This window comes from Mercenaria mercenaria, chromosome 13, assembly GCF_021730395.1.
Source record: "Mercenaria mercenaria strain notata chromosome 13, MADL_Memer_1, whole genome shotgun sequence".
Lineage (NCBI taxonomy): Eukaryota > Metazoa > Mollusca > Bivalvia > Venerida > Veneridae > Mercenaria > Mercenaria mercenaria.
In genome coordinates this window covers 56,410,177-56,434,337 of record NC_069373.1, presented here as the reverse complement: position 1 = coordinate 56,434,337, position 24,161 = coordinate 56,410,177, and the positions used below count along the sequence as shown (strand labels likewise).

Here is a 24,161-nt window from a genome sequence, read left to right as displayed (position 1 = left end):
TTAAAATTGGGAAAAACATAAATTTTTTTTTTTATTAAAGTTGGAACTATTTTTTTACATTACTTTTTTTTATTTCAAAATTTGTTTTATTTTTTTACTATAATCAGAAAGCCATTTATCGGGTTTTAATTTTTTAGGAGGGTAAAAGGTAATTTAAATTTTTGGGGTTTTTTGGGAATTCTTTTGGTTTTTCAAGATCACATTTAACTATTTAAAATTACTTTTACCTTTTGAATTAATTTCTTAAATTGTTTTTGGGGTTTAAATTTTAAAGGGTTTTTGAGGGTAAAGGGGTTTACACATAGCCCCAAACCCTAAAGGTTATTGGGGTCGAGGTACATAATTTTTTGCTTTCTTCTTTTGAATTTATAAACTTTCTTTTTTTTTTTTTTTCTTTATGTTTCTGTTTGAAATATAATTTTTTCCCCCTCTCGGGCCCTTTTCAATAAAAGATTTCATATCAAAATCAGTTATTTAAAATTTAAATTTTTTTCCGGGCATTTTTAACATTGCATCCCAAACTAAACCAAGGGTAAATAAAATAATGACAAGGGGCTAATTTTTTAGTTTCTCCAAAAAATGTTTTCTAAAAAATTTTTGAATTAAAATCACTAAATGTTTTAGTCGTTTTTTAAATTTTTAGACCCTGATTTTTCTCCCAAATTTTTTAATTTTTAAATTTTTTCAGTTTTTTTTTGAAAGTTCATATTCGTTGTCAGATAGGGGGTTTCATTTTAAAAATTTAATAAAAACTCTTTCTTTTTTAAAAAGGGTTTAATTTTTTTTCTTTGAAATTTTTTTAATGAAACCCTTTTAAACATATGGATAAAAAACTTTTTTTTTTAATAAATTAAAGCCTTTTACAAAACAAAATTTTTGGATAAAATATTTAAATTTTGGAATTTTTTTACTAGTTATCCAATGATTGGGGGACATAAAAATGGAAAAGAACAAAAAAAGGGCCAAGTCAGAAAACATAAAGCCATTTATCTTTCCCTATTGTTAGGGAAAAACTTTTTTTTTTTTTAAATTTCCCTATTTTTTGGGTTTAAAAAAATGACCGTCTAACCCCTTAATTTCTCCCCTAACAGGAATTTTATGGTTTGTTTAAAATTTTTTAAAATTCCCTTCTGGGTGAGCATTCCCCTTAAATTTTCCTGATTTTTACAGTGATTTCGGGCCCTTTTGGGCCCTTTTCATTTTTCCTTTTATTCTTTTTCACAGATTTTGACCAAAAATTTTTTTTTTTAAATTTTACTTTCTCTTTTTTAGACATTCCCCAAATCTTTGTTTTAAAAAGTTTTTTAAATATTTTTTACAATATTCCTCTTTCCCCAAAACATTTTTTTTAATAAAATTAAAATTTATTTGGCCCCTATTAAAAACTGGGTTGGTTTTGTATATTTTCGTATAACAAAAAAAAAATTTATAGCCGTAACCACAATCTATATGTTTTTTATATGGGTTTTGTAAATGAAATTTTAGTTGATGGTTTTAAAAAAGTTTAAACTTTTTAAGTTATTTATTCAAAATCAGCTTAAATTAGAAAAAAGGGACTGTAAACCTTTATGTTTAAATTTTTTTAAAATTTTACTTTTTCTTTTCCCCCTTTTGGGATTTTAAGCCCTTTGGGTCCCTTTAAAACTAAAAAAATTTGGAATATGTTCATTTAATTTTTCTTTCTTGAGTTAAAAATTTTGTAAACATGATTTTCCAAAAAAAGTTTTTTATGTTGATCTTTGGTTTTATTAAAAAATTAAACTATTAAAATCTTTTATCCCAAAAAAAAAATGTTGGATTTTCAGTTCTTGGGGGTTTTTCAGTCATAGTTATTTTTCATTTAATTTTTTCATTTTTTTATCATTTGTAATTAAAAAAAATGTCACAGTGTTCTTTTGTATTTTAAATTTTTATTTGTACAATGGATAAAAACTATTTTTTTCTTTTCCCAAAAATTTTTAAAAGTATTTTATTTAAAAAATTCTATTTTAGGTATTTGATTTTAATGTAACAGGAAATTTAATTCCAGATAAACAAGTTGTTTTATGTTTTTTATTTAAATTTTAAAAATCTTTCAAAAATGTTTTGTTACGGAAATTTTTAACCCAAAAGGGAAAACCCTTTAAAACATTTGTTTTCATTTTTTTTATTTATTAATCCTTTCATTGAATTTGTTTAAAGGTTCTTGGTTTAAATTTTTAAATTTAAATTGAAGCAGCAAAACTATATTATATCTAATTTTTTTAAAGGGCATCCCCCCAAAACTTCTTTTTCCCCCCCCCCAAATTTCCTTCAGAAATCCCAAATTTCCAATTTATTTATTTTTTTCTTTAAAAACTTTATGGGAAAAGTTTTTTTTTTTTTTCCTTTTTTGTTAATATTTTCTAAAACCCTTTTATTGAAAATTTTGCTTTATTTATTTATTTTATCAGTTTTATCCATTTTTGCAAAAAATTATTTTTTTTTAAAAAAAGTTTAATTTTTTATACCTTTTAAAGTTTTAAGTTCAGATTTAAGTATTTCAAAGAGTCGTTTATAGTTAAATATATTGATTCTTTGGATCTTGTCTATATGTAATTTTAATTTCAAATTTCTTATAATATTGTTTTGTAGATCTCTCGATTTCCATCTATATATTATATTTAGAAAAAAAATCACTAAGGAAAAAAGGATTAAAAATAATTAAAAAAAATAATAAATAAATAATAAAATAAATAAAGTTTTAAATTATCTTTAAGATGAATTAAATATTTAAATTTATATCTTTTTCCGCTGGTTTTTGATATTCCACTTTTAACTTGGTTTTTTCCTTTGCAGCACATTGTTATTAACCCTGAATTAATATTAAGGTCTTTGGATGCTGCATAAGTGCTTTTATATGTTTTTTCTTCATTAGTGTCACAATCGGTTGCAATAACTTTTTTAGGATTGTTTCGAATATTATTTGGTCTGGGACAATCACATAATCTTTCAGCATTTTCTTCTTCATTTTAATAGACAACCGCAGTTCCATTCAAATAAATTATTTTTTAAAGATAAGGATCTATAACATTTTGTAATTTATCAATGACATGATTTTTATATTCATCGCTAACTATTTGATTAAGTTTTGATTTAATAACATTTCTTCTTTTAAGAACTTTTTTATATGAATTTTTGTCTGGATTCATTATTTCTCCTAAAGTGCTAGATAATTTTGGTATATCATTCTATCTACCTTTCTATTAACCATCTATATAATATACTTATAGAAAAAAAAATCTCTAAAAACGCATGTAAAATTTAATACAGGCTCTTCTTCTTTTTTACTTTTATATCCGTTAAGTTTAAATTCCTTAAATGTGCATTTCAAGAGGTGTTGAATAATTTTTTTCTTTCTGCATTTCTAATAGTATTGTAAAAAAAATCCTGAATAACTTTATTTGGATCTTCTTTATTTACTTTTCCAATCCTGCTTTTGTTATAAGTTGTTTTATTTTATGATGATGTGATTTTAAAATAAATTTCTTGTCGTCAAGTTTTAGTCTGTTAGTAATATGGTAATTACTGATGGAACAGCGCCAGCAACTGCTACAAATATAGGAATAGTTGGAACAAGTGCTAATGCAGCTGAACAACCAAAGACACCTGCTGTAATATATAAAACCGGTACTTACTCTCCCACAAATTTTATAATTTTTCTATAAGCAGCAGCTAGTTTAGTTAAGTGAATAATTAATTGATCTATTGTTTCTATTCCATTATTATTAGAAATTAGATTTTTATTGCTCATTTATATAATTAAACTTTTTATTTCTAAATTAAATTTCTTCCAATTCACTAAACGGAACCCAACTATTAAATTTTTCGCTATAACCCTTCCATTTTACTAAAGCTTGTTTTTTCTTATAGTCTCGTCTAATAACTTTTTCTATTCTAAAAACTTCTTGTGTAGTAGGTAAAAGTTCTTGTCCGGAAATGAACCTTGAACTATTTCATCATTTAAATCTTTAATAGTGTATGTTCTGGGATTTGTATTATTAATTTTATAAATTATAAATATTTCCTCTGTCCAGTTTGGTGTATATCCTTTTTCAAAATGTCTTTTAAGTTTGCTTAAACGAACTCGATCACCAATTTTAAATTTTGCTTTGCTCTTTGGTATCTTTAAATCACCATATAAATTAAAGTAAACAGTACCTTTATTTAAGTTTTTTACTAGCTTCGGTTGGTGTCATTTTTATACTAGAATGTTTTGTTTTGTTATATTTATCAACCATATCCTGCAAATTATTTAAATAAGTATAAGTATTATTTGCTGTAAAATATTTCCCACATTATTCTTTTTAAACTTCTATTAAATCTTTCTATTACTACAGCCTTTCCTTCATTAAATGTATGATACATATTAATTTTATTTTTATTCAAAAATGATTCAAACTTTTTATTATAAAATTCTTTTCCTTCATCTACCCATAAATTTTGTGGGAAACCTTGCAGTCTTCGGGACTTTTGTCCCTGAATTCTATCTTCAGAAATTATTTTTTCAAATGCTTCAGTAACAGATTCTCCAGTTTTATTCTTTAATGGAATAACCCAAGCATATTTACTAAATATATCAATAACGGTTAACAAGTACTTTACTCCTTTATTATATTTTGAAAAGCTTGCATGTCAACTAATCAGCTGACCAAGTATCATCAATATCATTAACTATCACTCTTCGTTTCCTAAATTTTCTTTTAATTGGTTTGTGTAATTCTTCTGCTAATTCATCGCTCCAGCGGTAGCTTGGTGCAGTGATTCCGGGGGTATACTCTACCCCCTTTTCCCGTTTTTTGATTTTTGTCCGAGACCAAGTTTGTATTTCGTTTTGATAGCTGGTTTTACAACTAAATGTTTTGCAATCTTTTCTCCAAATGTTTTTGATTTAGTGTTATTTAAATTGGAAAGCATTTGCTTATCACATGTATCTTTTTTTACATCACTATCATAGCAAAAATCATGGTCCATACATACTGCATCCAGTTCGTTGACAGGAGGTCCGTTATCTAAAGGATTTCCTGGTCCACAATAGTTATATCCTGGAAGTGTTAAACCTTCCTTAGGTAATAAAGGTAACATTGCTTTGTGAATATCAAAATTTAAACCTGCTTTGATAGTACTTTTAACAAATTTGATTTCTTTTTTTCCGCAAAAACGAACAGGTAGCTTTTATTATTTTTCTCCCATTTTTTGTTTAAAATTATATAAGGGGGGTTTAATTATCAGTAAATCTTCTTTCTTTCAAAAAAATATATTTTATTTTGTAAATCATTTTATTATATATGTTTAAAATTTTTTTTAGTTGGTTTAAAATCCACAGATTTTAAATTGGCCGGCATTGGTCAGTTCGGACCGGGGACTGAATGTTAAATTAGGTGAAATAGGGCTCCGCTGCGGTATTTAATAAACTACTAACTCATCATAAATTTTTTTAAAAAATCAAAGTTTAAAGTGTTTATGGAATTAACTTTGTTATGTAAATTCTAATACTTCAATGATAATGTAGTATTGCCCAGTCGCCCACTCAGCAAATAAAATCTGTCGACTAACAGTAGTTTCTAATGATGAAGAAAACACCTTTGATTTTATACTGAACACACAAAGTATTAAAATATTGTGTGTTTTTTTAATACTGACATTATATACAGGTTGGCAATAGGGTCATTACCAACTAAAAGGGCAGCCTTCATTGCCATTTTTTAAAATTAAGAATGCCATGTATTTTAAAATTGTCAAAAATTTTCTTATCGAAATTCATTAGCGTTATGGATGAGCAAACGAGAGGTAAGTGTTGTAAATAAATACCACTTATTAAATAGATGTTAAATAGGGATCCAGTGTGTTTGAAAGGCATTTCGTTGATGTTTTTTCTTTAATATCTCACTATATCCCGGAAGGATACAAGAACATAAAGATAAAATTATAGAGTATGAGAAAAAATATATGTTCAAACAGTGTCAAAAGTTTAAATTTATAAACCCGAGCGCTTTCGGCTTTTAAAAAAAAGCCTTTTTCAAGGGTAGCATAAATCAAAACAACACAGAAACGGCGTAAATACCGCCTGTATAGTTCGATATAAATGCTCAATGAACATATCGTTTCAACGAATGAGTGATAAATAAAAATAGCGGTTTTATAAAAATAGAGCGTTTTTGATTGGTTCCCTGAAATTTCCTCAGGTTTCGTTCATTGGTTTTGTGTTTAACGCCGTTTTCAACAGAGAAGGTAGGGGAAAAAAGAAAATCTATGTTGTGGGTCGATGTTAATTAAAAACTATGTCCGATTGCCTGAAGTGATTAAATATCTGCTAAATAAACTACTAGTATCTGTGTTTTTAATCTAGGGGGAAAATAATGCTTCGCGGCTAATCTAGTCTCCCTTATTGATGCCTTTAGGTTGTAAGGTGTTGAGACGGCGGATCCAGTAGGTTTTCTTTCCTTTCTTTGCTTATCCGTCCATTTTGTCATTGAATTCAATGCAACATAGTAGGATATCCGCAAAGGTGTGCCCTCCATGTTAAAAAAGTTCAGTACCGGCGACCGATTGAATTGCGTGTTTTCTAGTCAGATCAGTGGAGATTCATTCGCTTTGCTAGCGTCTGTTTTGTTTCCCGGGCATATTTTTTGTTGCACTTCCGCATGTTTATAAGGTATATGGCATTTTCTGTTTTGCAATTAGCCAATCCTTTAACTGCAGATTTGCTTCCATTGGAGGAAAGGAATGTACTGGTGCTTGGCATGGTAGTGCATGTTTGGCATCTTGGGGCACCACAAGGACCTGACTGGCCTGACTAGTTGTGTCTGTAGCCGACTTGACTTTTGGGCCCGAACAGAATGTCTCGCAGACTTTTAGGCCTTCTGTATGCGTGAGGGTTTCTCAGGGAACATACGACTGAGCGGCTGTGATGACTCAAAATTGTAGGCCAGTGTCTGTCTACAGCTGCACGTATGTTTGGCAGATTGGATGGTACGTGACCACAAAAGGTGTGGCGTTTGCTTGATTCAGTTGTTTTGTGTTTGTATTGTAGCAGTTCTTTCCTTGAGAATGCAAATGCTTTTTCGGTAGCAGCGAGGGAAAGCAGTCTGAGGAATAGCCTCTTTTTAGGAGGTGTTTTGATAGCTCCTCTGTTCTTTCTTGATACGTTTCTGTGTCTGAGCATATACGGCGGATTCGCAGTGCCTGACTATAGGGAATGGTTTGGCAACAGTGTTTAGAATGACAGCTTGTGGTGAGAAGATACTGGTGGGTGTCGGTAGGTTTTGAATACAGGTCAACAACAATTTTGTTATCTTTAAGCTTTGATACTGTGTCAAGAAACACGTGTCTTTCATTTGAAACCTCACTGGTGAACTTTATAGATGGGTGAAAGTTGTTTGCATGGTCAAGAGATTCCCGGCCATGAGTCCATTGCATATCCACATCGTCTATAAAGCGTAACCATAGATGCGGCTTCAATGTGACCGTCGAGAGTAATTGCCTCTCAAGACGGCCCATGAACATGTTTGCGTATGAAGGTGCCATTTAATATCTGCTAAAATAAACTACTAGTAATAAACGTTGTTATTTAATTATTTAGAATATAACTGTTACTGTAGGCTGTTAAGTTTTGGTTTAAAGCATTTTATAAGCCTACAGTAACAGTTATATTCTAAATAATTAAATAACAACGTTTATTACGCCCCTTTGAGAAAATAACGTCAGAATTACGTCCCTTTATATTGACGTCGGGTCATTACCATAGTAACGTCACGTTACATTGTATGTACACTGATGAGCCGATAGGCGAAACTAGTATGTATTTTTATAATTATATACTGTTGGAAAGGCATGTGAGGTCATTTTATTTATTTGATTTATAGACTTCCATCTTGTGCCGAGTCTTTTCATTGTCAAGTATATATATATATATATATATATAAAGAAAAACATCCAATGGGTTTCCTCTATCTGTATTTCTGTCTACCTACCGGTTTCATATCATAATCATCAGGGCAGACATATAAAAAGTGTACGTCATCGAGATAAACGACACGCATGCTAGTAAAACGTTTAACGTCGTTTATCTCGATGACGTACACTCAAATTATGCATTTTGTTTGTTCTCAAAATGCAGCTCAATCTATGGAAGAAAATCAATTTGTCTGCAACCATGATAAAAGTCAAATTTATATTTACTATTTTGACTACTTTGAATTGTTTTCACGGGTAAAACCATTGTAAATAAAACCTGTTTGAAATTTCAGACTTATTATTTTATTTGCTAACTTACTATAAGGTTATTACATCATTTACATTGCCAGTATATGTATATCAAGGCTATCACAGACACGATTAGACGATGCCAGTCGTCCAAATATTTCGATCTATAATCTTTTTCTGCCTGAATACACTTGGCACTGAGAAATGCAAGCAGAATGATTTGACCGACAACACGCTTCATTTGTAGATAAACGTCAGATATTAAATATACATAAAATTTATATCATTTCAACGTGAAAATACTTGAAGATGATTGGACAAGAACTGCTGAAATCTATAACAGTTTTTGGTTAATGAATGCTAAAATACGTGATTATCGTTGTTTACACACATGCGGTTATTGAAAATAAGGTCAGTAACCGGATTTCAACATAATTTTGTGGTGTGTGTCGTATGACGATATTTTCTCATTATATCACAGTTTAAAGAAAATTTTATTCTTACATAAAATACACCCTTCTAACAACATGTTGTAGTTTTATTGCACATGTTATCTGCCCAAGACGATTGTGTCGGGTTTTCATGCTTTCTGATTGCTGTTGGCTTTGCTTTTAAGAACTTGTATGCACGTTGCCGAATGCTTTAACAGTTTAACTTACTAGTGCCCACTTATTTCCGTTTTGAAAACGGAATTTTCATATTTGTATCCATAGATATAATGTATATTGTTTCAGGATGAAGCTCCGTCTGTAGCTGTCTTATATCCAAGCATGTACGTTTTGGGGAATGTCAACATCACACTTGATCGAAAACGAGACAGTGTAAAGTCTAGCTAAGCTCTTACTACCCGTTTGTATTAAGTACATTCATGGCATCAGTACACCAACGTAACTCACTTGAAGTAATAGCACCAAGATTTTGAGATGACAGAGAAAAAGTGATTTCCTGTGTGGGTTTAGTAGAAAGACAAAGTTATCGCACCATCAAATAGGAAAACACAGTGATTACTTCTAGTGGGATAGGATGGGATGTGACTTAATCACCAAGTATGTTCTGTACTTTACCATGTTTGCATGGTATTCTATTTTTATATCTTTATACTGTTTTCACCAATACTAGATTAAGATGTAGCTATGTTTAATATTCCATATATGTTGTAATTTACATCCCAAAATAGAATTTTGAGTGATCAAAGTTTTAGAAGTGTTTTAAGGTTTGTGTTACCTTTCTTTGAAATTTCGGACACTTGTAGTAAAGCACAGCAGTTTGTAATAACGGTAACTTTTATTGTTACCTTGTTGTTATAACGTTTTTGTTAAATACACATTTCCTTGATTAAAGGCTAGACGTAGACCCCATTGGATGTTGCACTGTGGCATCTATGCTGGGTGTGCATTGTTGACAATGTCAAAATTAAAATCGTTTCTTTTACCATCTATTTTGGTTTCATTATTTTCCAATAAATATGTTAAATGGAGGTCAGAAAAATGGCGTTTCTTAATGTATTTTAGTCTGCTGTCATTGTAATTATTTTGGAAAGCTGCATTCCACGAGTTTTGAAAAAAATGAAGCATTTCATCAAGGTACCTTGATTTGTCACTAAATCACTATCATAACGTTATAAAAATAAATATGAAATACAGTACGAATTTAGATATCAATTTATAGTGTAATGCTTAACCTAATAAAACATCTGACAAAACCACATTTGAAATATTTATGAATGAATGGTAACGTGGTATGCGGATATGCAGTTCCAGAAATGTGAATTATATATTCACACGGGTCAGTAACAATTTCTACACAAATTTTAACAGTTTATATTTGAAGTATTTAAAAATATTAAATGCATAAACAGTTTCCAAAAGACATTCAGTAAAGTTTTTAGTGAATAAGAATACACTTCTGACTTTATACTATACACACACGGAATTAAAATTACTGTGTTATTCAATATTGACTTTAACTACAGTTTGGCAGTAAAGTCATCATCACCTAAAACAACAACCTTCATTGTCTTCCATTTCTTTTTAGATTTTAGAGTGTCTTATATATTTTTACATTTGTTAAAACTTATCTTAAAGGTCCATTACTAAGGGAAAGTGAGTTGGCAATTTTTTTCATAGCCAGTGCATAAACTTCTGCAAGACACTAAATAATGAAGATTGGCAGGTCAAAATTTACAGAAGGTCTTTGGAACTCAAAGAAATGTATGTGTATTATATTGAAATTTCAATGAATCGACAGAATGACCCCCCCCCCCCCCCCCCCCCCCAGGTCTTTTTAACTCTCTTCATACTTCATAGAAAAATAATTGTACATATACTGCGAAAATGAATAAGTTTCTGTGCTTTTTAAAAGAAATTAAAACGTTCACTTTCCTTAGTATTGGACCTTTAATTATTATATAAATTATATATCTAATTTATTTGATTTGATTTTTATTTTTGTTAATGAAATGTTAAAAGACGTCATTATCGTTGTTTACAGACATGTGGTTATAAGAGATTTCAACATAATTTTGCGGTTTGTGTCGTATGACGATATTTTCTCATTATATGAAACTTTAAACAAGATTTTTTCTTACATAAAATACACCCTTCTAATGACATGTTGTAGTTTGATTGCACATGTTATCTGTCCGAGACTATTGTGCCGGGCTTTCTTGCTTTCTGACTGTTGTTGGCTTGCAATTAAGAACTTTTTATGCACGTTGTCGAATGCTTTAACAGTATAACTTACTAGTGCCCACTTATTTTCGTTTTTAAAAAGCGGATTTTTCATAATTGTATGCATAGAAGTAATGTATATTGTTTCAGGATAAAGCCCCGGCTGTAGCTGCCTTATATCCAAGCATGTACGTTTGGGGTATATCAACATCACACTTGACCTAAAACGAGATAGTGTAAATGAAATACCGTTGAACTAATCTCTAACTATCCGACTGTATTAATTAAAACGTATAGATAACATTCATGGCATTGGTACACCAACGTATCTTACCTGAAGCTTAAGATTTAAGAAGATGACAGAGAAAAAATAATTTCCTGTGGATTTAGTAGAAAAGCAAAGTTACCGCACCATCAAGTAGGAAACCGTAATGATATATTCTAGTGGGATAGAGTGGGATGGGAGTCAATTACCTAGCATGTACCATGTTTTTATGGTATTCTATTTTTATATTTTTATCTTGTTTTCATAAATACTAGATTAAAAATGTGCTATGTTTAATTTTCTATATATTTTTGTAAAATTACATCCCAATAGCGTTCTGAGTGTGTGTGTGTGTTTTTTTTTTTTTTTTTTTTTTTTTTCTTTTGAGTTTTACAAGTGTTTTAAGGTTTGTGTTTTATTTCTTTAAACTTTCGGAGACCTGCAGTAGAACTTAGTGAAACAAGCAGAAGCTTGTAATAACAATAACCTTCTTGGTTACGTTTTTGTTATAACCTTTTGGTTAAATGCAGATTTCCTTGATTATAAGCTAGCTCTTACAAACCAAGTACGTTGTGATACATAGAATAGTTTCTTTTACAACCTATTTTAGTTTCATTATTTTCAAATAAATATGTTTGATGGGGGTCAGAAAAATGAGATTTCTAAATGTTGTGTTTTTTAGGCCTGCTCTCATTGTAACTATTTTGGATTGCATTCCACGATTCTTGAAAAATGGAAGTATTTCATTAAGATTTGTAACTAAATCCCGTTCATAACAGTATAAAAATAAACCTGTAATGAAATACAATACCCATTGAGATATCAATTTATAATCTAATGCTTAACCTAATAAAACGTTATCTGACGAAAACACATTTGAATGTAATCTAACAAAAACACATTTGAAATATTTATGAATGAATTGCATTGCGGTATGCGGATGTGCAGTTCCAGAAACGTGAATTGCATATTCACACGAGTCAGTAACAGAAATTTGGTTTAAACAATATTTATTTTCAGCAGATATACAGCAAACATACATTTACACAATCAAAGATTTAGTAAAAAGCTAAGCTTATTTAGAAACTCGTTCCTTGAAACAGAAATTTAATAGTTTATATCTAAAGTATTGTACATTTCACGCGAGAATATGCAAACAGACTTATTGCTTTCTAACATCTTGATAAAAAATGTTCATTCTTGTTTGTTTTGTTTTTTCAATTAATCTAATGTAATATGTTGTTGTTGTTTCTTTCATCCTATTGTCTTCTTTAGTTTCTTAGCTCACCTGAACTAAGTATACATAGATGATCCAGCGTCCGTCGTTCGTCTTCACCATTTTATCCTAAATCATCTTCTCTTCTACTACTGGTGAGAATTTCACCAAACTTGGTTTGTAGCATTCTGGTAAGACTCAATCTCAATTGTTTCTAAAACAGAGGCACCTGGTCCCTTTTAGGGGCCAATAGAGCTAAACATAAAAAACTCTATAAATAACCTCTAATCTCCTCCATTTAATTTCTTCAAATCGATTCACTTGACGCTTTTATGTTATCACTAGAAATAACAATAGAACTATTTTTACTAGAACCGTTTGGTGGTTCCTCATTAAACTTGGCTTACCGTCATCAAACTTTGATTGCTGAATGACTGTAAAGGCCTCTCCAAAAGTTTTTCAGATAGGGTCCTTTGGCCCCTTGGAGCTAAGGGCCAATGGAGCTAAGATAGAACAACTTCTTGTCATAAAAAGCTTGATGGATCTTCCTCAAGCTTGTTATGTATCTTCCTCAAACTTGTTATATAGCACTCTTATAAAGGCCTCTGTTAACTTTATTCAAATGGGGACACTTTGCCCTTTTATGCTACTCTTAGAGCTAACAATATCTTTAAATGACATTTTCCCTGTTACTGCTTGGAGGTTCTTCATTAAAGATGGTCCCTTTCATTGTCCTGGTCTAATATATTTCACAATCAATTTGTTAGTAGATAATTTCAACTGGTTTATCATTGGTGAAAAAATCTAAGTTGTAGATCATTTTAAATATTTAGGAGTTGATTTTTTTGTATACTGGTGTAATGAAAAATGCTGTTAAAGTGCTCTCCGAACAGTGATATTTGGAATAATTTTGATTATAATGCAAAGTATTTACCAATGTTTAAACAACGCATTTGCGACCAGTTTATCCAAAAACTGGCGTGCTTCTGTCCAATCTATGTCCAAGTTAGAATATTATAATAAATTCAAAACAGAGTTTTGTTTTGAAAAAAATATTGATGTTGTAACAAATGTTTGATTAAGAAAGGAATTGAGTTGTTTCAGATTAAGCTCTCACAAGTTGAAAATCAATTAGGTAGATCCTTAGGTACCGTTAGAAATGAAAGAATGTGTAAAATGTGTAATTTAAATTGTATCGAATCAGAATACCATTTTCTTCTTTGTTGTTCTCTTTATGTCGATACACGTAGAAAGTATTTTGGAAATATATCTTGGCCAACGTTACAGAAATTTGTAAAGTACTTTCTTCTACATTCAAAAAATCTATGTATAACACTATAAAATATTTAAAGGATGCGTTTAAGCGTAGAAATGGAACCCTTGAGCGTATAGCTGCTTCTTAAGTTTGTTGTATAAACGTATTGACAAGTAAGAACTATGTCTATCACGATAGTCTCTACTTCCTGTTATATTGAAAATATACATAAACATGCTTGTATTATGTATGTGTATGTATGTCTTAGCCATATTCAATTTGTGTTTATGTTAATTGGTCAAAGGCATTGATTTGCTGATTTGCCAAATAAAACTGAAACTGAAAAAAAAAATTGCCCTGGTCTAATATATTTCACAGTCAATGTGTTAGTAGATACGTGTATTTCTCATTTCATTATGCAAATCATGTATAATTATTATCATGGAAATACAAAAGAATACAGTTATTCTGTGACACGTTTTGGTGCGTAAAAAGTGAACAAACCTTAGTCATAAAGTCAACGTGTTGACAAACGTAGTAATAGGACATAAACATGGTCATAACATATTTTTTGTGGTTTATTTTTAATCCGTGATGGATTCCTTGTGACAATATTTTCACACTATTTGAACACGTAAACAGTGAAATCTCTTAAATTAGATGCACATACGTCAGTGAAATGAAAAAAGTGGATTTTTCTCGTATTCTCTTGCTACAATAACGACCTGCCATGCATTTATTTTTATAAGTATAGGATAGACAACGAGTGCCGTTGTCTACGGGATATATACAACGAGCAAAGCGAGTTGTATATATCCCGTAGACAACGGCACGAGTTGTCTATCCGACTTAGACCACGTGACATAAAAACTGCAATTATTGAAAACTCTAACACGCTTTCTATAGAAATTAGGATGAACGTGTTTTTATAAGAGTAATATCATCTTTGTACCGTTAGCGCTTAATTGTCAGTAGGGCATATGAAATAATGCAGGTTACTTGTATAAATTCAGTTTTACTCAAATACCGGATTTACTAAGATTTAACGTTCATTAACACTTTGAGTCATTTGCAATTACAAAATTAATACTAAACAGTTAAATATGGATTTCTCAAAAATACTCAAAACTGGACTGCATGCTGAACAATTAGTTTTTGTGAGAAGTTTGCATGTTGGCGAAACACGATGACAGATACGTTGATTCGTTGATTCAAGAAGATAGCCAGGCATATTTATTTATTTATTATTAGTTAGTTAGTTAGTTATTGTTTTTATTTGTTTACTTTGTCTATCAGGATATAGTTAGAGCGTAGATGCTGTAGGACTACGAATACCTTTTACTATATCGTGCCCTTCTTGTAAGAATGATGTGTTGTTTTACTTTCTAACTGGGCCAAGTTGTTCGAAACTTTAACGGGTTGTAATTTAGTTTAGGTTAGTTTAGTTTTATACTAATTTGTTTTAGCTCGATTGTGATGAAAGCTTTAACTGTTTAAGCTTATTGTAACCACTCTCGAGTCCGTTTCTATGAAAACTAGTACTGGGGTTATATGAGAAGTCATGGTCGTGTCCCCAATGATGCTCGAACCCACGACTACTGCATTAAGCTGATAACTAACCGCCTGTTAAATTTTCTATTCAAATACTAGTCTTGGTGGGTGGGAAATACTAGTATGATGTTTTAAGTTTACTGTAAAGATGATTTAGTGTTTAAAATCCTTAACAAGTACATTTGATTTTCTGAGTTTTCTAAACTGTCGAAATCTACTGATAAAGTTAATCGACCGTTAACTCAATCGCCTGTTAAAGTTTCGAACAACTGGATCCAGTTGTTTGCAAATGTAAGGATCGTGCTGACATGTCTTTTTTTTATAAAAAGTGAACATAAAAAGTTACAACTGTTGGAAATGTTTCAGTGAATGTATAAATTACATTTTTACCCAGTTGGTTCTACACTACAAATATGTAGTTTTATTGTAATTCAATTTTATTGATATCTAATAAGATGGGTCATTTTTACGATATAAACATTTAGACGTTGTCAACTGAATTTACCTCAAAGTCATTCTTATTTTACCCCAGTGATAACTGGTGAGAATATTGCAAGGTCATTTAACTCCGGAGTTAGCCTGTATTGTTAGATGGTAAATTGACACGAAATTCACGCGTTTTTTTTTGCCCAAGTTTCCCCCGATATATATACAACGCTACTGTTGTATATGAAATATAGACAGGTACAAGTCTGCTTTGCGATTGGCTATTTACGGATTATCGTGGTCTAATTGTTGTAATGTCCTACTCCCGAGTAATATCCCGCTACTTTTTCGTTTCTCTCGTTTCTTGATAGTAATTGTATAGACGATTTTCTCGCAAGCTTTTCCAATACTGGAGAGACGTCACATGGTGACCCGATATATTTCAAATCAAATCATTATTCTTTTTGGCTGTCAAAGCGTGTCCTTATAGGAGACTGAATTCTTACATTTCCTTGTGTGGTACGTATCAAAACTATTTTGCATTGTTTTGATGCTACCTATCGTTGTGTCATGATTGTGCAAAGTACTTGACAAATCACAAGTCACAATAGCATCAGAAAATTTGGTAAATATTTTACCAAAAAATATAGATAAATGATGAATCGTACAAACATAGAGTATCCTCCTTTAACACTCATTTTATAATAAACACAAAGAAGTTATAGATTTATCACTCGGTTTGGATGATTTTGTTTTCGCCGCACCAACACAGTACATGTAGACTTAGGTAGGACTAAAACGTTTGGTTTCACATCTCATTTACACTGAAATAAAATCATGAGGTATGGAATCAAAACTTTCACACCTGCTGGAATCACGCCAAGTGTTCATACCCTATCAGTCGCCTCTTATGATCATGCAAGTTTAAGACAATGGTTCTAATCATTTTCATACACAGATCGTCCCAGAACCACAGCGGTTTATACTAATTTATTTTAGCTTGATTGTGATGAAAGCTTTTTTCTTCCTGGAAAAACCAGTACTGGTGTCATATGTGAATGCGTGATCGTAAATATGGGTTGCAATATGCACTTCAAACGCAGTAAGACTTGTACTTCAAACAAAGAACATTTCAATATCCGGAAAGATTTGGCACAAACTGTTTGAAACGTTTGATAAAAAGTAAATAATCGGACGCAGCATTTGCGTATAAATATAATAAAGTAGCGTTTTGCTCGCTGAACAATAGCTTTGTATTGTTGTAGTTGTTGTTTTACTTGACGCTTTAAAACGTAGCAACTTCATAAAATATATAAAATCATGCCTATAAACACGAAGGCAAGTGAGCGAACTGTAGTTTTTAATTTTACATCATTTTTAGCGATTAGTAGTGCAGACTGTTTTACAACAAACTTATACGTTTTACATGAATTGCGAACTGTAGTTATTTTTTTTTTTTTTTATTTATTTTTTTTTTTTTTTTGGTTAAAACGCATTTAACATCATTTTTAGCGATTAGTAGTGCAGACTGTTTTACAACAAACATACGTTTTACATGAATTGCGACGATCGTTTTTAAATTCTCTTTTTTTCATGTGTTAACTGTTGGGTTGATACTGTCTTTCGTTCGTACTAACTCTAGCTTTACACGGCATCTTACAAATGTACCCTGATACGGCAGGTACTGACGGACTACATTCAGTTCCAGCTGTTTAAATGTAAACATCACCACGCCATGTACCCGGATAATCCTAACTCTGTTCAGCGACCCTAACTCAGTGCCAACATGGCTGACATAAAGACGATGTATGTAGTTAATTTCCTTGTCTTTTTTCATGTTTTATGTTAGTATGCAATGTTATCGTAAAACTTTTGATAGTCATAATATCATGTATTGATAGCATGTTTTGTGTACTAAATATTTCAATCGAAATGTCACATTATGTGGCTTGAATTCATTAAATGTACTCAAAGAAGTCTTCGAAACGAACATGTTTTATGTTTCTAACTGTTTTAAAGTACCAGAAATTGCAGTAAGACCTTACTTATTAAATGTATTAGTTCCATAAACATCTCTTTGACAATGTTTAACAGTATCAAAGTTTGAAATTGATTTTTATAGCTTAAAAATTGTATTGATTTTGAGGTGAGTTTAAATTTGCGGATAATTCCTAACTGGTATAGGATACAGCGCTGGATAAATACGAACTTAGAATGGATAAACACCTAACCAAACGAAAACGGCTGTTCGTCTGTGCTTTTTTTTATGGACTGTTGATGCTCGAAGTTCTTTCACTACCCACCCCTGCAGGGATATGGGGTTCCTATGTCCAACTTATCCGACTCGTGATTTTTTGACGGTGGACAAGTGCATTTTTCAGTCTGTGTGTTCCGCGGACAAGCATACTTTTTCAGGTATAAAATGAGAAAACATAAATATTATTTAGATTGTGTGTTGCTTCAAGTGTATGGAGGTGATAAAGATAATGGGTTCTTTGACTAGGTCTCGCGCATACTGTAACTCGGTGACTATGATAAAATATCAGAGAAGAGTTACACGAAGATTTATTTAACGTCGAATAAATATAAATATAAACACTTGCTTAAAGCTATTTTCCGACAAACACATGTAAATAAGCTCAAAAAGTTAAAACCGCTGTAATAAAATGCAAATATGTTAAAGCACATTAAAGCAAATAAAGCATCTGGCTCTAAGTAGATAAGAAACAAATCACAAATTATTCACATACATGAGTAGTATAGTAATTGTTTATGCGAGCATTATTTGGCCCCACTCTGGCTGGTTTTGGATTTTTTAAATTTGAATTGGCCGGTGTTGAATTTTTTAAAAGAGGGGCAAAGGGTCAGGTGGGGCCAAATAATGCTCGCACAAACAATTACTATACTACTGCTGACACTACACAAAAATAAGAAAAGTCACATTTTACAACATGCATTAAAAACACACATAAAAGAAGAAATCATATACATGCTAAAGGGAGAATAAGAACTACTTAAAGCAGCTGAAGAAAAATATTTGCATCATCAGCATATAGCATTCTGTAACAAAAACTAAAGAAGGAAAACAAGGGTTACACACACAGAACTAAAAGGACATTTAAAGACATCAGAAAGGTAAACAATTTAAAACAGTATTATGACAAGTTTGTAAGTAGAATTCCAACTGCTGAGACAATAAGTCACTGTCAAAAGAAGTAGTCAGCCAAATTAAAACCAAAAGCACACAGAGATCGCAAGTATGACTAAAACAAGTCGGAACGTTTTAACAGTCTTTCTCAGAATTCATCTGGCTTTGTACCATTGCGTGGGCAGTGTTTCGGGCATGACCTCAAAAGATTCCGAACACTGCTTACGCGATTTCAGACTTTTATAAACGTTAAAAGGCAAATATTTCAACAGCTTATTTTTTATCACAGTTACTGTGATATGCTTTTCTTTTCATTGTCATACATAAAGAACTCGATCTGTAGTCTATTTGCGCTTTCATGAAGGTTTAATATTACAAATCAGAGCAAGTGAAATTTGACTATGGACAAGTGGATTTTTAAGTGTCCGTGGACAAGTGAAAAATGTAAGGATACCCACACCCCTGTCCCGTCAGTCCATGCATCACCCCCCCCCCCCACCCCATCACACCACACACACACACACACACACACACACACACACACACACACACACACACACTTTTCTTCCCTATTTAACGTCTGAAATATATCATATTTAACAAATAATTATAAATCTAATCCCATTTAAACAATATCAAAAATATTTCATTAGCACCTCTATAAACAATCTCTTGCACTATACGATATACAAGATTTGAAACAAACACAATTCTTCTGAAACAGTGTGTGTGTGTGCGTGCGTGCCTGCGTGAGAGAGAGAGAGAGAGAGAGGGGTGGGGAGTACGGAACTTCGAACATCGGTGGTATTAAATAATTTCTTATATAATAACATAATAGTTTTGACTTTTATACTAAGTTATTTTTGAGGGTTTATCCAGATTTTTCCAAACATTGCTATTTGCATAATATTAAAATTATGAAAAAAATATTTGACTGTAGTGGGCATACATATAACATCTTGTAAAATTAATGACAAAGTTTGAAAACAGTACCGCTTATAAAGTAAGGTTTACAATAATCAGACCATGTACATGTCAGCTCATTCATTTCTATAGTATACTAGTCAGTTAGGTGTTTATCCGTCACACAAATTCGTGTAAGTTAGGTTTTTATCCATTCCTCATGTAAACTGAGTTCGGTTTTTATCAAATCAAAGTTAGGTTTTTATCCCTTTTCTTGCTGTCAGTACATTTGAACATGCATTGTGTCAACATGTTGTGGGTTAACGACATAGTGTAAACGGGCCTATAAAGCAGTATATCTTTGCTTTCAAACAACAAAATAGTCGAGGCATCAAAAGCATAAAAGTATTTTTAAAGATTTTTTGTAAATGTTTTCATTGAAAAAGTTGCCTTGTTCGTCGTTTTTCTACCTGAAAACACAAGGGATGATATATTTAACATGATACATTTTGAAATAAATATACACTTGATCAATGGAGATAGATATAACAACAGAAACATTCCTTTATACATCGTAATTACACAGAAAACAAAGTTGTATCGGCTTTACATCCGCCATATTGGCACTGAGTTAGGGCCGCTGAACAGAGTTAAGATTATCCGGGTACATGGCGTGATCACCGAATATCGTATAATAAATTTTTATCACTATTTGAAATATCATTAGAAATAAAAAAATAATCGGGAATTACAATAAAAACAAACACATGGATTGTTTAGTTTCATGTGGCTATTGAAAACTACACCAAGCCAAGTATCGTGTCTATGTAATAGATATATAGTTTTATTTAGCATCAGAAATAGCATACAAATATATAACATAATAGTAATAGAAGAAGCCCATTGACATTAATGACAGACGGACAGGCATTCAAATTTTAAGGATAAAAAGGCAAATTACAAAATTGAAATTTCGAGTTAGTATCTCGAGATATCGAGCAAATAAATAAAACTCATCTACCACTTTTATGTTCTCCCATAAGGAAGAAATGTATTTAAACTTCAATTTTAAATCAGAACTTTGTGGAGACAAACCACACCAAACTACCGTGACGATATACAAAGAAAAAATGTAAAACAATATACTCATAGCAGAACAATTCCTCCAGACACTGAGCATTCTGAATTTAGATTTGAACCAGAAATATTCCTTGAATCTGAATTAGACCAGAACGAGAACGCGTCGTAGAGTAACTGAGTATCACAAATCTTCCTTCTACTAATGTGCAGTCCGGTGTAGCGCCTGGAACGCAGAAAAAAATCACCAAAGTACACCACGGTAGTAAAATAACAGGAAACACCATATACATGACATCTTGTCCCGATTTTACGGGGGAAAAACTAAAGTAATTACTAAGTTAAATCCGTGCTATTGCTAAGTTACTGTTATTCATCTTTAACAATGTATTTATAGCTAAATTATACTACGGTTAATAGTATTTATCTACAGTACTTATTTCAGTCACGCAAATATGATGTTTCTATATAAACACAAATTAACGAACTTAAGTATTTATCTATCTATATAATAATGTCAGCTCCACTTTCGAGTGTTATAGACATGGGGTGCGCGTCGACTTATCAGTTACGGTGAAAGAGTTGTAAAAGACTGATGGGTCCAGCATCACCTAAGGTGAGAAAAGGCTAAAAGAATTTTAGCATGGTGATTAGCAAGAACGAGCATTAAAAGATAAAGATAAAAACATTGCTCTCTGGTCTAGTACTGGGTGATTGCCACAGCCACCTAGCAAGCATCAAGGTCAGGGATGGTAACTATATGGCTAGGCAGGTTCTGAGTGTGGAAAAAATGAAACTTTATAGTAATCAGAGGTGACCTGTACTTGTCTGAAACTATACGGGTGCATCTGTCTAGAAAATCTAGATGGTACTTGAATGTAACTCGGGAGATTGATGGCAACAAGACGATGGTAGATTTTATAAAACATTACAAGGCGGGAATCCTATCTTCTATATTCTAGAGAGCGCCAACCCAGTCTTCCTTGCATTTCAGTAGCACTGGACAGAGGTGAGAAATCACCTGTTACCCATCGAAGTGCACGACGCTGAACCATATCTATTGTGTGTGTGTTTTGCTTGAGTGTATTCCAACTGCGGGCGGACAACAGTTTTGTATGCTAGAGTTATGACGTTTTCGTTGGTTGTTGTGATGTTTCGTTTTATGAAGCCAGGAGTTTTATTCGCATTTGAAGATATTCTAGTAATATGTGTATTCCAACCTAAATCTGCTGTTACGTCAACACCAAGATATTTTGCACTGGGAACTGATTCTAAAATATGTCCAAGGAGTAAATATTTGGTTTTGATGAATGTCTTGTTTTTAGTGATGTGTAATACCTGGCATTTAGAAGGATTAAACTCCATGTCCCACTCATTTTCCCATTTTTCTAGCTTGTTACGATCTTCCTGGAGGATTTTGCTCTCACTGGAAGAATTTATAGTAAGGTAGACCACAGTATCGTCGGCAAAGAGTCGGATATGAGATTTGATTGAAGATGGGAGATCATTAATATAAATAAGGAAGTATATTTGAGCCGCGCCATGGGAAAACCAACATAGTGGGTGTGCGACCAGCATGGATCCAGACCAGCCTGCGCACCCGCGCAGTCTGGTCAGGCTCCATGCTGTTCGCTTTTAAAGCCTATTGGAATTGGAGAAACTGTTAGCGAACAGTATGGATCCTGACCAGACTGCGCGGATGCTCAGGCTGGTCTGGATCCATGCTGGTCGCACACCCACTATGTTGGTTTTCCCATGGCACGGCTCATTTCTTATTTCTATTATTCGATTTCTGTAAAATTCAAAATTGTTGTGTTTTGATCTATAAAATATATACGGTTCTGATATAGCCGAAAAAAGTCAACATTGAAGACGCATAAAGGGCAAAAACAAGCATTTTGAAATAACAGACTTAGCTAAGCAATTATTTAAGTGTTGTTTTTTTTTGTGATCATAAAAGAATGCGGAAATGTTAATTAAATAAGAATTCAATGAATAGAAACACTAGCGTGTAAACCATTCGTCAGAGCTGCCAATGATTACCTTTTCCAGAAACTTTGCTGTTTTATGTAAATTCTAAGATCAATAATACGGTATTTTGTCTGTTATAATTAACTTTCTTGGCAGCTGGACTGTCCAGAAATTGAATCGAAATTACTAAGTCGACAAACATTTTCCATTGTTGCCCATTAAACAGTTAACGACATTTATCCCAAGTTTGAATATTAACTAGTTCATGTTCAGAAAATTTACAGTAAGTTTTTTTCAGGTTTTGAACTTTTCAGCTTGTATAAACATATTACTTAATAGATTGCATGCTATTTACTCTTTTATATTTTGACATTTATCATGAAAATGACGTATCATGTTTGAATAGCAATTTACACAAATGTCACCTGATGTACATGTTATTTTTGTGATTTGAACAATTATGAGATACTGTTGTAGACAATGAAATGAAGCAGAATTGAGTGCGGCCATACAGAAGGTGAACTGCTCAAGTGTTTGAAAGGAGAGAATATGGAGATGAAGACTACAATGACTATTGTAGACAATGAAATGAAGCAGAACGGAGTGCGGCCATACAGAGGTGAACTGCTCAAGTGTTTGAAAGGAGAGAATATGGAGATGAAGACTACAATGACTGTTGTATACAATGAAATGAAGCAGAACGGAGTGCGGCCATACAGAGGTGAACTGCTCAAGTGTTTGAAAGGAGAGAACATAGAGATGAAGACTACTCAGACTGTTGTAGACAATGAAATGAAGAAGAATTGAGTGCGGCCATACAGAGGTGAACTGCTCAAGTGTTTGAAAGGAGGGGAACATGGAGATGAAGACTAACAAATAAACAAAGCCTTTTTAGATACTTTTTGTAACAATGAAATAAAGAAGAATTGAGTGCGGCCATACAGAGGTGAACTGCTCAAGTGTTGAAAGAGAGAACATGGAGATAAAGAACTACATGACTGTTGAGACAATGAAATGAAGCGAATTGAGTGCGGCCATACAGAGGTGAACTGCTCAAGTGTTTAAAAGGGAGAACATAGAGAGGGAAGACAAACCCAGATGTTGTAGACAATGAAATGAAGAAGAATTGAGTGCGGCTATACAGAGGTGAACTGCTCAAGTGTTTGAAGGAGGAAACATGGGAGGAGGACAAACCCAAATGAACAAAAACCTTTTTAGATACTGTTGTAAACAAGGGAAATGAAGAAGAATTGAGTGCGGCCACACGAGGTGAACTGTAAAGTTTTTGAAAAGAGAGAACATGGAGATGAAGACTACACAAATAAAACAAAAGCCTTTTTAGATAGGGTTGTAGACAATTAAAAGGCTAAAATCTCCCCTAACTGTCCATTTTACCGCAGGTTTCCCCAAAGGTGGTTTCTGAGGAAAGGAATACTCTTTGATGTAATTAACGTATT

At 32.2% G+C, this 24,161-nt stretch overlaps 1 long non-coding RNA gene across 1 annotated transcript; it reads left to right on the top strand.

The window, feature by feature from the left end:
- The first annotated feature begins 7,769 nt into the window (after positions 1-7,769).
- LOC128547949 (uncharacterized) lies at positions 7,770-9,866 on the top strand. The gene is made up of 2 exons (XR_008366801.1): positions 7,770-7,815; positions 8,958-9,866. It is a non-coding gene; the product is annotated as an uncharacterized LOC128547949 (long non-coding RNA).
- The last annotated feature ends 14,295 nt before the right edge of the window (positions 9,867-24,161 follow it).